The 17,097-nt window shown below is 47.6% G+C and overlaps 1 long non-coding RNA gene across 1 annotated transcript in view; it reads left to right on the top strand.

Annotated features, from left to right (window-relative positions):
• The first annotated feature begins 1,531 nt into the window (after window positions 1-1,531).
• The window catches only part of LOC145792461 (uncharacterized), a 35,911-nt gene continuing 20,345 nt past the window's right edge, over window positions 1,532-17,097 (top strand). The window contains exons 1-2 of the long non-coding RNA XR_014331860.1: window positions 1,532-1,808; window positions 1,906-1,989. This is a non-coding gene — a long non-coding RNA (uncharacterized LOC145792461). The remainder of the gene's footprint in view (window positions 1,809-1,905; window positions 1,990-17,097) is intronic.

Below are 17,097 nucleotides of genomic sequence, written 5' to 3'. Positions count from 1 at the left end.
TGCCCGTGGGTGGAGGTTGGATTGTTTGAGTTGGAAAAACTCGTTGAAATCCGTATTTTTAGCCTACTTGCGAGTAGCAAATTCCAAAGCGCTTTTCAAAACAAACGGATATGCAATGCTTATTTCCAAATTAGACAATCTAGTCTATATTTGTTTGCTGCGCGCATAACATAGTAACACTATGCTAATGAATGGAATAAGAACATATAATGTTTTCAAAAATGGATATCACGGTTAGTAGAGGCCGATCTTCGGATCGGGCGAGAGGGGGTGCTCATAGCTGACCTTCCCCAATCGTACCCTAGCTCCTGAGCCGAGACAACTCCGGTGATGATGGACATGTGGCCTTCGGCACCGAGTCAGGGTTTCCTAAATTCCCCCATAAAAAATATTTAGGTGGCGACTCTGTATCTGGCAAAGCAATCCATGTTTGGCACTTCTTTCCTAAAATCTGTTTTCTCAAAACGATTTGCCAGATTTGGACTCTTTGGTTCAGATTTAGAACCGTGACACAAATCGAGTCCGAACTGTAGCGAGGGCCCCACGCAGGCGCGTCTACAATACAATTTGATGAAAATTACTGTCCAATAGGGGATAACGTGTCTAAGTTAACTACTCAACTTGGCATTAACGTGTCTAACATTGTTCCTCTTACTTTTCTTAACTGGAACACTGTGCTTGATGATATTCTTGATGCTATCTGGAAGGATGTGAAGGTAAAAGTATATTTTTCTCCAAAAATTTAAATTCCAAAATTGTGTTATTATTATTTAAACCTTGAAATTGTGTTTTATAGGACAATTTGAATATATGTCAAGAGGAGTACAAGCCAATCTGCATGAAAAACTGTAACAGCATATGGAAGGATCACAAGAATAAGATTAAGTGTAAGTATTTCAAGCCTAGAAGTGAAGACCCTAATCTTAAGGATGATGTTCCTTTGCACATTGTGCCAAGCCAGTGGGAAGAACTTGTGGAGTATTGGCGTACTTCCGATGCTGAGGTATACAAATAAGTTATATGTATGATATGTAAACGTACAAATCATATTTATATACTTACATTTGTTGAACCTATTATAGAAAATCGCAACTAGGAACGCTAAAAATCGGCGAGCTCACGGCATAGCTCATACCACAGGGCGTACTACTTTCGCTCAGATACAGCATGAGGTTTATATTTTACTGTTTTATTTTTGTATATAAATAAACATTGTATATTTACAAATTATTTGGATTCTAATTTTCATATTTCTAAAAAAATGTAGATGACTAATAAGGGGGAGTCTACTGATAAGATGAATGTTTGGCTTATGACACGTAGAGCAGATGACCCAGAGGTTATCCACACCTTGGTAGTTTCCAAAGACCTTTGATTGTATTTAAAGTTTATTTTTTATTATTTGTGTTAAATATCTTAATTTGGCATATACTTGTATTTCTTATTCAATATAGGATGAGTTTAATGGCCAACTCTCTATGCTACCTGAGGATTGTCGAACTTTGGAGGCTAGGAATGCCATTTTCCATGAGTTGATAGGTCATGACAATCATGGATATTGTCACACATACGGGAGAACTGTGCCTCGGAGAGCAGTGTATAAAGATGGTGCAGGGCCATCACAGTCAGCACCCCAGCCATCGACTATTGTTTAGATCACCCAGCAGGTTTGTGCGGAGCTAAGGGATGAGTTGAGGGAGGAGCTGAGGGAGGAGATGAGAGCAGAGTTCTCTACACATTTACAGCAGCTGAGAGCTGAGATGATGGCCTTTGTGTCACAGGGGGCAAGTGTGGATCCTAACAGACAGGTTCGATATAAATTAAATTGTTTGATAGTTAAATTGTCACACAACATTATGTATAAAATTCGAATATGATTAAAACATTATGCGTTGACTATCATAGGCTCCTGATGCATCGAGTGGCCACCGGGCATTTAGGGAATCTGCAGAAGACGAGAATCCATATACACCACCACCAGAAGATCAGGTATAAAATGTAACTTTACATTCTAAGCTAAGATGTATATTTGCATTCTTTGAATTCTAAGCTAATAGAGATGTGAGAGAAGACGGGACTCAAATTGGGTTCCCGGATTAGGAGTTAGAGATGGATTTCACTTTAGGCAAACTATTTCTTTAAAAAAATTGACTTCGAGGTGTTAACGTCCCAAAATCACCAAAAGGGGTCAGTTTGGCACGAAACTTGGCACACACGACCGCCTAGGCACGAGAGACTTGTGAGAGAAGATGGGACTCCAATCGGTTTCCCGGTTTGGGAGTTAGAGCCATATTTCGGTTTAGGCAAACTAGTTCCTTAAAAAACTTGAATTCGAGGTGTTGACGGCCCAAAATATCAAACGGGGTCGGATTGGCACGAAACTTGGCACACACGACCGCCTAGGCACGAGAGACTTGTGGGAGAAGACGGGACTCCAATCGGTTTCCCGGTTTGGGAGTTAGAGCCATATTTCGGTTTAGGCAAACTAGTTCCTTAAAAAACTTGAATTCGAGGTGTTGACGGCCCAAAATATCAAACGGGGTCGGATTGGCACGAAACTTGGCACACACGACCGCCTAGGCACGAGAGACTTGTGGGAGAAGACGGGACTCCAATCGGTTTCCCGGTTTGGGAGTTAGAGCCATATTTCGGTTTAGGCAAACCAGTCCCTTAAGAAACTTAAATTCGAGGTGTTGACACCCCAAAATCACCAAATGGGGTCGGATTGGCACGAAACTTGGCACACACGACCGCCAAGGCACGAGAGACTTGTGTGAGAAGACGGGACTCCAATCGGTTTCCCGGTTTGGGAGTTAGAGCTATATTTCGGTTTAGGCAAACCAGTCCCTTAAGAAACTTAAATTCGAGGTGTTGACCCCCCAAAATCACCAAATGGGGTCGGATTGGCACGAAACTTGGCACACACGACCACCTAGGCACGAGAGACTTGAGGGAGAAGACGAGACTCCAATCGGTTTCCCGGTTTGGGAGTTAGAGCCATATTTCGGTTTAGGCAAACTAGTTCCTTAAGAAACTTAAATTCGAGGTGTTGACACCCCAAAATCACCAAATGGGGTCGGATTGGCACGAAACTTGGCACACACGACCGCCTAGGCAAGAGAGACTGGTGTGAGAAGACGGGACTCCAATTGGTTTCCCAGTTTGGGAGTTAGAGCCATATTTCGGTTTTGGCAAACTAGTTCCTTAAGAAACTTAAATTCGAGGTGTTGACACCCCAAAATCACCAAATGGGGTCGGATTGGCACGAAACTTGGCACACACGACCGCCTAGGCACGAGAGATTTGTTGGAGAAGACGGGACTCCAATCGGTTTCCCGGTTTCGGAGTTAGAGCCTTATTTCGGTTTAGGCAAACTAGTTCCTTAAGAAACTTAAATTCGAGATGTTGACACCCCAAAATCACCAAATGGGGTCGGATTGGCACGAAACTTGGCACACACGACCGCCTAGGCACGAGAGACTTGTGGGAGAAGACGGGACTCCAATCGGTTTCCCGGTTTGGGAGTTAGAGCCATATTTCGGTTTAGGCAAACTAGTTCCTTAAGAAACTTAAATTTGAGGTGTTAACACCCCAAAATCACCAAATGGGGTCGGATTGGCACGAAACTTGGCACACACGACCACCTAGGCACGAGAGACTTGTGGGAGAAGACGAGACTCCAATCGGTTTCCCGGTTTAGGAGTTAGAGCCATATTTCGGTTTAGGCAAACTAGTTCCTTAAGAAACTTAATTTCGAGGTGTTGACACCCCAAAATCACCAAATGGGGTCGGATTGGCACGAAACTTGGCACACACGACCGCCTAGGTACGAGAGACTGGTGGGAGAAGACGGGACTCCAATCGGTTTCCCGATTTGGGAGTTAGAGCCATATTTCGGTTTAGGCAAACTAGTTCCTTAAGAAACTTAAATTCGAGGTGTTGACACCCCAAAATCACCAAATGGGGTCGGATTGTCACGAAACTTGGCACACACGACCGCCGAGGCACGAGAGACTTGTGTCAGAAGACGGGACTCCAATCGGTTTGCCGGTTTGAGAGTTAGAGCCATATCTCGGTTTAGGCAAACTAGTTCCTTAAGAAACTTAAATTCGTGGTGTTGACACCCCAAAATCACCCAACGGGGGTCGGATTGGCACGAAACTTGGCATACACGACCGCCTAGGCACGAGAGACTTGTGGGAGAAGACGGGACTCCAATCGGTTTCTCGGTTTGGGAGTTAGAGCCATATTTCGGTTTAGGCAAACTAGTTCCTTAAAAAACTTGAATGCGAGGTGTTGGCGCCCCAAAATCAGCCAACGGGGTCGGATTGACACGAAACTTGGCACACACGACCGCGTAGGCACGAGAGACTTGTGGGAGAAGACAGGAGTCCAATCGGTTTCCCGGTTTGGGAGTTAGAGTCATATTTCGGTTTAGGGAAACTACTTCCTTAAGAAACTTAAATTCGAGGTGTGGACACCCCAAAATCACCAAATGGGGTCGGATTGGCACGAAACTTGGCACACACGACCGCCTAGGCACGAGAGACTTGTGGGAGAAGACGGGACTCCAATCGGTTTCCCGGTTTGGGAGTTAGAGCCGTATTTCGGTTTAGGCAAACTAGTTCCTTAAGAAACTTAAATTCGAGGTGTTGACACCCCAAAATCACCAAATGGGGTCGGATTGGCACGAAACTTGCCACACACGACCGCCTAGGCACGAGAGACTTGTGGGAGAAGACGGGACTCCAATCGGTTTCTCGGTTTGGGAGTTAGAGCCATATTTCGATTTAGGCAAACTAGTTCCTTAAGAAACTTAAATTCGAGATGTTGACACCCCAAAATCACCAAATGGGGTCGGATTGGCACGAAATTTGGCACACACGACCGCCTAGGCATGAGAGACTTGTCGGAGAAGACGGGACTCCAATCGGTTTCCTGGTTTGGGAGTTAGAGCCATATTTCGGTTTAGGGAAACTAGTTTCTTAAGAAACTTAAATTCGAGGTGTTGACACCCCAAAATCACCAAATGGGGTCGGATTGGCACGAAACTTGGCACACACGACCGCCTAGGCATGAGAGACTTGTCGGAGAAGACGGGACTCCAATCGGTTTCCTGGTTTGGGAGTTAGAGCCATATTTCGGTTTAGGGAAACTAGTTCCTTAAGAAACTTAAATTCGAGGTGTTGACCCCCCAAAATCACCAAATGGGGTCGGATTGGCACGAAACTTGGCACACACGACCGCCTAGGCAAGAGAGACTTGTGGGAGAAGACGGGACTCCAATCGGTTTCTCGGTTTGGGAGTTAGAGCCATATTTCGGTTTAGGCAATCTAGTTCCTTAAAAAACTTGAATGCGAGGTGTTGGCGCCCCAAAATCACCCAACGGGGTCGGATTGACACGAAACTTGGCACACACGACTGCCTAGGAACGAGAGACTTGTGGGAGAAGACGGGACTCCAATCGGTTTCCCGGTTTGGGAGTTAGAGCCATATTTCGGTTTAGGCAAACTAGTTCCTCAAGAAACTTAAATTCGAGGTGTTGACACCCCAAAATCACCAAATGGGGTCGGATTGGCACGAAACTTGGCACACACGACCGTCTAGGCAAGAGAGACTGGTGTGAGAAGACGGGACTCCAATTGGTTTCCCGGTTTGGGAGTTAGAGCCATATTTCGGTTTTGGCAAACTAGTTCCTTAAGAAACTTAAATTCGAGGTGTTGACACACCAAAATCACCAAATGGGGTCGGATTGGCACGAAACTTGGCACACACGACCGGCTAGGTACGGCAGACTTGTTGGAGAAGACAGAACTTCAATCGGTTTCTTGGTTTGGGAGTTAGAGCCATATTTCGGTTTAGGCAAACTAGTTCCTTAAAAAACTTGAATGCGAGGTGTTGGCGCCCCAAAATCACCCAACGGGGTCGGATTGACACAAAACAAGGTACACACGACCGCCTAGGCACGAGGGACTTGTGGGAGAAGACGGGACTCCAATCAGTTTCCCGGTCTGGGAGTTAGAGCCATATTTCGGTTTAGGCAAACTAGTTCCTTAAGAAACTTAAATTCGAGGTGTTGACACCCCAAAATTACCAAATGCGGTCGGATTGGCACGAAACTTGGCACACACGACCGCCTAGGCACGAGGGACTTGTGGGAGAAGACGGGACTCCAATCGGTTTCTCGGTTTGGGAGTTAGATCCATATTTCGGTTTAGGGAAACTAGTTCCTTAAGAAACTTAAATTCGAGGTGTTGACACCCCAAAATCACCAAATGGGGTCGGATTGGTACGAAACTTGGTACACATGACCGCCTAGGCAAGAGAGACTTGTGGGAGAAGACGGGACTCCAATCGGTTTCTCAGTTTGGGAGTTAGAGCCATATTTAGGTTTAGGCAAACTAGTTCCTTAAAAAACTTGAATGCGAGGTGTTGGCGCCCCAAAATCACCCAATGGGGTCGGATTGACACGAAACTTGGCACACACGACCGCCTAGGCACGAGAGACTTGTGGGAGAAGATGGGACTCCAATCGGTTTCCCGGTTTGGGAGTTAGAGCCATATATCGGTTTAGGCAAACTAGTTCCTTAAGAAACTTAAATTCGAGGTGTTGGCGCCCCAAAATCACCCAACGGGGACGGATTGGCACGAAACTTGGCACACACGACCGCCTAGGCGCGAGAGACTTGTGGGAGAAGACGGGACTCCAATCGGTTTCCCGGTTTGGGAGTTAGAGCCATATTTCGGTTTAGGGAAACTAGTTCCTCAAGAAACTTAAATTCGAGGTGTTGACACCCCAAAATCACCAAATGGGGTCGGATTGGCACGAAACTTGGCACACACGACCGCCTAGGCAAGAGAGACTGGTGTGAGAAGGCGGGACTCCAATTAGTTTCCCGGTTTGGGAGTTAGAGCCATATTTCGGTTTTGGCAAACTAGTTCCTTAAGAAACTTAAATTCGAGGTGTTGACACCACAAAATCACCAAATGGGGTCGGATTGGCACGAAACTTGGCACACACGACCGCCTAGGCACGAGAGACTTGTTGGAGAAGACGGGACTCCAATCGGTTTCTCGGTTTGGGAGTTAGAGCCATATTTCGGTTTAGGCAAACTAGTTCCTTAAAAAATTTGAATGCGAGGTGTTGGCGCCCCAATATCACCCAACGGGGTCTTATTGACAAAAAACATGGTACACAAGACCGCCTAGGCACGAGAGACTTGTGGGAGAAGACGGGACTCCAATCGGTTTCCCGGTTTGGGAGTTAGAGCCACATTTCGGTTTAGGCAAACTAGTTCCTTAAGAAACTTAAATTCGAGGTGTTGACACCCCAAAATCACCAAATGGGGTCGGATTGGCACGAAACTTGGCACACATGACCGCCTAGGCACGAGAGACTTGTGGGAGAAGACGGGACTCCAATCGGTTTCCCGGTTTGGGAGTTAGAGCCATATTTCGGTTTTGGCAAACTAGTTCCTTAAGAAACTTAAATTCGAGGTGTTAACACCCCAAAATCACCAAATGGGGTCGGATTGGCACGAAACTTGGCACACACGACCACCTAGGCACGAGAGACTTGTGGGAGAAGACGGGACTCCAATCAGTTTCCCGATTTCGGAGTTAGAGCCATATTTCAGTTTAGGCAAACTAGTTCCTTAAGAAACTTAAATTCGAGGTGTTGACACCCCAAAATCACCAAATGGGGTCGGATTGGCACGAAACTTGGCACACACGACCGCCGTGGCACGAGAGACTTGTGTGAGAAGACGGGACTCCAATCGGTTTCCCGGTTTGGGAGTTAGAGCCGTATTTCAGTTTAGGGAAACTAGTTCCTTAAGAAACTTAAATTCGAGGTGTTGACACCCCAAAATCACCAAATGGGGTCGGATTGGCACGAAACTTGGCTCACACGACCGCCTAGGCACGAGAGACTTGTGTGAGAAGACGGGACTCCAATCGGTTTCCCGGTTTGGGAGTTAGAGCCATATTTCGGTTTAGGCAAACTAGTTCCTTAAGAAACTTAAATTCGAGGTGTTGACACCCCAAAATCACCAAATGGGGTCGGATTGGCACGAAACTTGGCACACACGACCGCCGAGGCACGAGAGACTTGTGTGAGACGACGGGACTCCAATCGGTTTCCCGGTTTTGGAGTTAGAGCCATATTTCAGTTTAGGGAAACTAGTTCCTTAAGAAACTTAAATTCGAGGTGTTGACACCCCAAAATCACCAAATGGGGTCGGATTGGCACGAAACTTGGCACACACGACCGCCTAGGCACGAGAGACTTGTGTGAGAAGACGGGACTCCAATCGGTTTCCCGGTTTGGGAGTTAGAGCCATATTTCGGTTTAGGCAAACTAGTTCCTTAAGAAACTTAAATTTGAGGTGTTGACACCCCAAAATCAACCAACGGGGGTCGGATTGGCAGGAAACTTGGCACACACGACCGCCTAGGCACGAGAGACTTGTGGGAGAAGACGGGACTCCCATCGGTTTCTCGGTTTGGGAGTTAGAGCCATATTTCGGTTTAGGCAAACTAGTTCCTTAAAAAACTTGAATGCGAGGTGTTGGCGCCCCAAAATCACCTAACGGGGTCGGATTGACACGAAACTTGGCACACACGACCGCCTAGGCACGAGAGACTTGTGGGAGAAGACGGGACTCCAATCGGTTTCCAGGTTTGGGAGTTAGAGCCATATTTCGGTTTAGGCAAACCACTTCCTTAAGAAACTTAAATTCGAGGTGTTGACACCCCAAAATCACCAAATGGGGTCGGATTAGCACGAAACTTGGCACACACGACCGCCTAGGCACAGGAGACTTGTGGGAGAAGGCGGGACTCCAATCGGTTTCCCGGTTTGGGAGTTAGAGCCATATTTCGGTTTAGGCAGACTAGTTCCTTAAGAAACTTAAATTCGAGATGTTGACACCCCAAAATCACCAAATGGGGTCGGATTGGCACGAAACTTGGCACACACGACCGCCTAGGCACGAGAGACTTCTGGGAGAAGACGGGACTCCAATCGGTTTCTCGGTTTGGGAGTTAGAGCCATATTTCGGTTTAGGGAAACTAGTTCCTTAAGAAACTTAAATTCGAGGTGTTGACACCCCAAAATCAACAAATGGGGTCGAATTGGCACGAAACTTGGCACACACGACCGCCTAGGCAAGAGAGACTTGTGGGAGAAGACGGGACTCCAATCGATTTCTCGGTTTGGGTGTTAGAGCCATATTTCGGTTTAGGCAAACTAGTTCCTTAAAAAACTTGAATGTGAGGTGTTGGCGCCCCAAAATCACCCAACGGGGTCGGATTGACACGAAACTTGGCACACACGACCGCCTAGGCACGAGAGACTTGTGGGAGAAGACGGGACTCCAATCGGTTTCCCGGTTTGGGAGTTAGAGCCATATTTCGGTTTAGGCAAACTAGTTCCTCAAGAAACTTAAATTCGAGGTGTTGACACCCCAAAATCACCAAATGGGGTCGGATTGGCACGAAACTTGGCACACACGACCGCCTAGGCAAGAGAGACTGGTGTGAGAAGACGGGACTCCAATTGGTTTCCCGGTTTGGGAGTTAGAGCCATATTTCGGTTTTGGCAAACTAGTTCCTTAAGAAACTTAAATTCGAGGTGTTGACACCCCAAAATCACCAAATGGGGTCGGATTGGCACGAAACTTGGCACACACGACCGCCTAGGCACGAGAGACTTGTTGGAGAAGACGGGACTCCAATCGGTTTCCCGGTTTGGGAGTTAGAGCCATATTTCGGTTTAGGCAAACTAGTTCCTTAAGAAACTTAAATTCGAGGTGTTACCACCCCAAAATCACCAAATGGGGTCGGATTGGCACGAAACTTGGCACACACGACCACCTAGGCACGAGAGACTTGTGGGAGAAGACGGGACTCCAATCAGTTTCCCGATTTCGGAGTTAGAGCCATATTTCGGTTTAGGCAAACTAGTTCCTTAAGAAACTTAAATTCGAGGTGTTGACACCCCAAAATCACCAAATGGGGTCGGATTGGCACGAAACTTGGCACACACGACCGCCGAGGCACGAGAGACTTGTGTGAGAAGACGGGACTCCAATCGGTTTCCCGGTTTGGGAGTTAGAGCCATATTTCAGTTTAGGGAAACTAGTTCCTTAAGAAACTTAAATTCGAGGTGTTGACACCCCAAAATCACCAAATGGGGTCGGATTGGCACGAAACTTGGCTCACACGACCGCCTAGGCACGAGAGACTTGTGTGAGAAGACGGGATTCCAATCGGTTTCCCGGTTTGGGAGTTAGAGCCATATTTCGGTTTAGGCAAACTAGTTCCTTAAGAAACTTAAATTCGAGGTGTTGACACCCCAAAATCACCAAATGGGGTCGGATTGGCACGAAACTTGGCACACACGACCGCCGAGGCACGAGAGACTTGTGTGAGACGACGGGACTCCAATCGGTTTCCCGGTTTGGGAGTTAGAGCCATATTTCAGTTTAGGGAAACTAGTTCCTTAAGAAACTTAAATTCGAGGTGTTGACACCCCAAAATCACCAAATGGGGTCGGATTGGCACGAAACTTGGCACACACGACCGCCTAGGCACGAGAGACTTGTGTGAGAAGACGGGACTCCAATCGGTTTCCCGGTTTGGGAGTTAGAGCCATATTTCGGTTTAGGCAAACTAGTTCCTTAAGAAACTTAAATTTGAGGTGTTGACACCCCAAAATCAACCAACGGTGGTCGGATTGGCAGGAAACTTGGCACACACGACCGCCTAGGCACGAGAGACTTGTGGGAGAAGACGGGACTCCCATCGGTTTCTCGGTTTGGGAGTTAGAGCCATATTTCGGTTTAGGCAAACTAGTTCCTTAAAAAACTTGAATGCGAGGTGTTGGCGCCCCAAAATCACCCAACGGGGTCGGATTGACACGAAACTTGGCACACACGACCGCCTAGGCACGAGAGACTTGTGGGAGAAGACGGGACTGCAATCGGTTTCCATGTTTGGGAGTTAGAGCCATATTTCGGTTTAGGCAAACCACTTCCTTAAGAAACTTAAATTCGAGGTGTTGACACCCCAAAATCACCAAATGGGGTCGGATTAGCACGAAACATGGCACACACGACCGCCTAGGCACGAGAGACTTGTGGGAGAAGGCGGGACTCCAATCGGTTTCCCGGTTTGGGAGTTAGAGCCATATTTCGGTTTAGGCAGACTAGTTCCTTAAGAAAATTAATTCGAGATGTTGACACCCCAAAATCACCAAATGGGGTCGGATTGGCACGAAACTTGGCACACACGACCGCCTAGGCACGAGAGACTTCTGGGAGAAGACGGGACTCCAATCGGTTTCTCGGTTTGGGAGTTAGAGCCATATTTCGGTTTAGGGAAACTAGTTCCTTAAGAAACTTAAATTCGAGGTGTTGACACCCCAAAATCAACAAATGGGGTCGAATTGGCACGAAACTTGGCACACACGACCGCCTAGGCAAGAGAGACTTGTGGGAGAAGACGGGACTCCAATCGGTTTCCCGGTTTGGGAGTTAGAGCCATATTTCGGTTTAGGCAAACTAGTTCCTTAAGAAACTTAAATTTGAGGTGTTGACACCCCAAAATCAACCAACGGGGGTCGGATTGGCAGGAAACTTGGCACACACGACCGCCTAGGCACGAGAGACTTGTGGGAGAAGACGGGACTCCCATCGGTTTCTCGGTTTGGGAGTTAGAGCCATATTTCGGTTTAGGCAAACTAGTTCCTTAAAAAACTTGAATGCGAGGTGTTGGCGCCCCAAAATCACCCAACGGGGTCGGATTGACACGAAACTTGGCACACACGACCGCCTAGGCACGAGAGACTTGTGGGAGAAGACGGGACTCCAATCGGTTTCCAGGTTTGGGAGTTAGAGCCATATTTCGGTTTAGGCAAACCACTTCCTTAAGAAACTTAAATTCGAGGTGTTGACACCCCAAAATCACCAAATGGGGTCGGATTAGCACGAAACTTGGCACACACGACCGCCTAGGCACGAGAGACTAGTGGGAGAAGGCGGGACTCCAATCGGTTTCCCGGTTTGGGAGTTAGAGCCATATTTCGGTTTAGGCAGACTAGTTCCTTAAGAAACTTAAATTCGAGATGTTGACACCCCAAAATCACCAAATGGGGTCGGATTGGCACGAAACTTGGCACACATGACCGCCTAGGCACGAGAGACTTGTGGGAGAAGACGGGACTCCAATCGGTTTCCCGGTTTGGGAGTTAGAGCCATATTTCGGTTTAGGCAAACTAGTTCCTTAAGAAACTTAAATTCGGGATGTTGACACCCCAAAATCACCAAATGGGGTCGGATTGGCACGAAACTTGGCACACATGACCACCTAGGCACGAGAGACTTGTGGGAGAAGACGGGACTCCAATCGGTTTCTCGGTTTGGGAGTTAGAGCCATATTTCGGTTTAGGGAAACTAGTTCCTTAAGAAACTTAAATTCGAGGTGTTGACACCCCAGAATCACCAAATGGGGTCGGGTTGGCACGAAACGTGGCACACACGACCGCCTAGGCAAGAGAGACTTGTGGGAGAAGACGGGACTCCAATCGGTTTCTCGGTTTGGGAGTTAGAGCCATATTTCGGTTTAGGCAAACTAGTTCCTTAAAAAACTTGAATGCGAGGTGTTGGCGCCCCAAAATCACCCAACGGGGTCGGATTGACACGAAACTTGGCACACACGACCGCCTAGGCACGAGAGACTTGTGGGAGAAGACGGGACTCCAATCGGTTTCCCGGTTTGGGAGTTAGAGCCATATTTCGGTTTAGGCAAACTAGTTCCTTAAGAAACTTAAATTCGAGGTGTTAACACCCCAAAATCACCAAATGGGGTCGGATTGGCACGAAACTTGGCACACACGACCACCTAGGCACGAGAGACTTGTGGGAGAAGACGGGACTCCAATCGGTTTCCCGATTTAGGAGTTAGAGCCAAATTTCGGTTTAGGCAAACTAGTTCCTTAAGAAACTTAAATTCGAGGTGTTGACACCCCAAAATCACCAAATGGGGTCGGATTTGCACGAAACTTGGCACACACGACCGCCGAGGCACGAGAGACTTGTGTGAGAAGACGGGACTCCAATCGGTTTCCCGGTTTGGGAGTTAGAGCCATATTTAAGTTTAGGGAAACTAGTTCCTTAAGAAACTTAAATTCGAGGTGTTGACACCCCAAAATCACCAAATGGGGTCGGATTGGCACGAAACATGGCACACACGACCGCCTAGGCACGAGAGACTTGTGTGAGAAGACGGGACTCCAATCGGTTTCCCGGTTTGGGAGTTAGAGCCATATTTCGGTTTAGGCAAACTAGTTCCTTAAGAAACTTAAATTTGAGGTGTTGACACCCCAAAATCACCAAATGGGGTCGGATTGGCACGAAACTTTGCACACACGACCGCCTAGGCACGAGAGACTTGTGGGAGAAGACGGGCCTCCAATCGGTTTCTCAGTTTGGGAGTTAGAGCCATATTTCGGTTTAGGCAAACTACTTCCTTTAGAAACTTAAATTCGAGGTGTTGACACCCCAAAATCACCAAATGGGGTCGGATTGGCACGAAACTTGGCACACACGACCGACTAGGCACGCGAGACTTGTGGGAGAAGACGGGACTCCAATCGGTTTCCCGGTTTGGGAGTTAGAGCCATATTTTGGTTTAGGGAAACTAGTTCCTTAAGAAACTTAAATTCGAGGTGTTGACACCCCAAAATCACCAAATGTTGTCGGATTGGCACGAAACTTGGCACACACGACCGGCTAGGCAAGAGAGACTTGTGGGAGAAGACGGGACGGGACTCCAATCGGTTTCTCGGTTTGGGAGTTAGAGCCATATTTCGTTTTAGGCAAACTAGTTCCTTAAGAAACTTAAGTTCGAGGTGTTGACACCCCAAAATCTCCAAATGGGGTCGAATTGGCACGAAACTTGGCTCACACGACCGCCTAGGCACGAGAGACTTGTGGGAGAAGACGGGACTCCAATCGGTTTCCCGGTTTGTGAGTTAGAGCCATATTTCGGTTTAGGCAAACTAGTTCCTTAAGAAACTTAAGTTCGAGGTGTTGACACTCCAAAATCACCAAATGGGGTCGGATTGGCACGAAACTTGGCTCACACGACCGCCTAGGCACGAGAGACTTGTGGTAGAAGACAGGACTGCAATCGGTTTCCCGGTTTGTGAGTTAGAGCCATATTTCGGTTTAGGGAAACTAGTTCCATAAGAAACTTAAAGTCGAGGTGTTGACACCCCAAAATCACCAAATGGGGTCGGATTCGCACGAAACTTGGCACACACGACCGCCTAGACAAGAGAGACTGGTGGGAGAAGACGGGACTCCAATCGTTTTCCCGGTTTGGGAGTTAGAGCCATATTTCGGTTTAGGCAAACTAGTTCCTTAAAAATCTTGAATTCGAGTTGTTGACGGCCCAAAATCACCCCAACGGGGTCGCATTGGCACGAAACTTGGCACACACGACCGCCTAGGCACGAGAGACTTGTGGGAGAAGACAGGACTCCAATCGGTTTCCCGGTTTGGGAGTTAGAGCCATATTTCGGTTTAGGCAAACTAGTTCCTTAAGAAACTTAAATTCGAGGTGTTGACACGCCAAAATCACCAAATGGGGTCTGATTGGCACGAAACTTGGCACACACGACCGCCTAGGCATGAGAGACTTGTGGGAGAAGACGGGACTCCAATCGGTTTCCCGATTTGGGCGTTAGAGCCATATTTCGGTTTAGGCAAACTGGTTCCTTAAAAAACTTGAATTCGTTGACGCCCCAAAATCACCAAATGGGGTCAGATTGGCACGAAACTTGGCCCACACGACCACCAAGGCACGAGAGACTTGTGGGAGAAGACGGGACTTCAATCGGTTTCCCGGTTTAGGAGTTAGAGCCATATTTCGGTTTAGGCAAACTAGTTCCTTAAGAAACTTAAATTCGAGGTGTTCACACCCCAAAATCACCAAATGGGGTCGGATTGGCACGAAACTTGGCACACACGACCGCCCAGGCACGAGAGACTTGTGGGAGAAGACGGGACTCCAATCGGTTTCCCGGTTTAGGAGTTAGAGCCATATATCGGTTTAGGCAAACTAGTTCCATAAGAAACTTAAATTCGAGGTGTTGACACCCGAAAATCACCAAATGGGGTCCGATTGCACGAAACTTGGCTCACACGACCGCCTAGGCACGAGAGACTTGTGGGAGAAGACGGGACTCCAATCGGTTTCCCGGTTTGTGAGTTAGAGCCATATTTCGGTTTAGGCAAACTTGTTCCTTAAGAAACTTAAGTTCGAGGTGTTGACACCCCAAACTCACCAAATGGGATCGGATTGGCACGAAACTTGGCTCACACGACCGCCTAGGCACGAGAGACTTGTGGGAGAAGACGGGACTCCAATCGGTTTCCCGGTTTGTGAGTTAGAGCCATATTTCGGTCTAGGCAAACTAGTTCCATAAGAAACTTAAATTCGAGGTGTTGACACCCCAAAATCACCAAATGGGGTCGGATTGGCACGAAACTTGGCACACACGACCGCCTAGGCAAGAGAGACTGGTGGGAGAAGACGGGACTCCAATCGTTTTCCTGGTTTGGGAGTTAGAGCCATATTTCGGTTTAGGCAAACTAGTTCCTTAAAAATCTTGAATTCGAGTTGTTGACGGCCCAAAATCACCCCAACGGGGTCGCATTGGCACGAAACTTGGCACACACGACCGCCTAGGCACGAGAGACTTGTGGGAGAAGACGGGACTCCAATCGGTTTCCCGGTTTGGGAGCTAGAGCCATATTTCGGTTTAGGCAAACTAGTTCCTTAAGAAACTTAAATTCGAGGTGTTGACACGCCAAAATCGCCAAATAGGGTCTGATTGGCACGAAACATGGCATACACGACCGCCTAGGCATGAGAGACTTGTGGGAGAAGACGGGACTCCAATCGGTTTCCTGGTTTGGGCGTTAGTGCCATATTTCGGTTTAGGCAAACTAGTTCCTCAAGAAACTTAAATTCGAGGTGTTAACACCCCAAAATCACCAAAGGGGGTCGGATTGGCACGAAACTTTGCACACACGACCACCTAGGCACAAGAGACTTGTGGGAGCAGACGGGACTCCAATCGGTTTCCCGGTTTAGGAGTTAGAGCCATATTTCGGTTTAGGCAAACTAGTTCCATAAGAAACTTAAATTCGAGGTGTTGACACCCCAAAATAACCAAATGGGGTCGGATTGGCACGAAACTTGGTACACACGACCGCCTCGGCAAGAGAGACTTGTGCGAGAAGACGGGACTCGAATCGGTTTCTCGGTTTGGGAGTTAGAGACATATTTCGGTTTAGGCAAACTGGTTCCTTAAAAAACTTGAATTCGTTGACGCCCCAAAATCACCAAATGGGGCCGGATTGGCACGAAACTTGGCACACACGACCACCAGGGCACGAGAAACTTGTGGGAGAAGACAGGACTTCAATCGGTTTCCCGGTTTAGGAGTTAGAGCCATATTTCGGTTTAGGCAAACTAGTTCCTTAAGAAACTTAAATTCGAGGTGTTGACACCCCAAAATCACCAAATGGGGTCGGATTGGCACAAAACTTGGCACACACGACCGTCCAGGCACGAGAGACTTATGGGAGAAGACGGGACTCCAATCGGTTTCCCGGTTTAGGAGTTAGAGCCATATTTCGGTTTAGGCAAACTAGTTCCATAAGAAACTTAAATTCGAGGTGTTGACACCCCAAAATCACCAAATGGGGTCCGATTGGCACGAAACTTGGCACACACGACCGCCTAGGCAAGAGAGACTGGTGGGAGAAGACGGGACTCCAATCGTTTTCCCGGTTTGGGAGTTAGAGCCATATTTCGGTTTAGGCAAACCAGTTCCTTAAAAATCTTGAATTTGAGGTGTTGACAGCCCAAAATCACCCCAACGGGGTCGCATTGGCACGAAACTTGGCACACCCGACCGCCTAGGCACGAGAGACTTGTGGGAGAAGACGGGACTCCAATCGGTTTCCCGGTTCGGGCGTTAGAGCCATATTTCGGTTTAGGCAAACTAGTTTCTTAAGAAAC

The sequence above is a fragment of the Camellia sinensis genome, chromosome 6, assembly GCF_055761805.1.
Source record: "Camellia sinensis isolate YWXY chromosome 6, ASM5576180v1, whole genome shotgun sequence".
In the NCBI taxonomy this organism is placed as follows: Eukaryota; Viridiplantae; Streptophyta; class Magnoliopsida; order Ericales; family Theaceae; genus Camellia; species Camellia sinensis.
The sequence above is the reverse complement of the archived record's forward strand: the minus strand, read 5'-3'. Positions and strand labels throughout refer to the sequence as shown.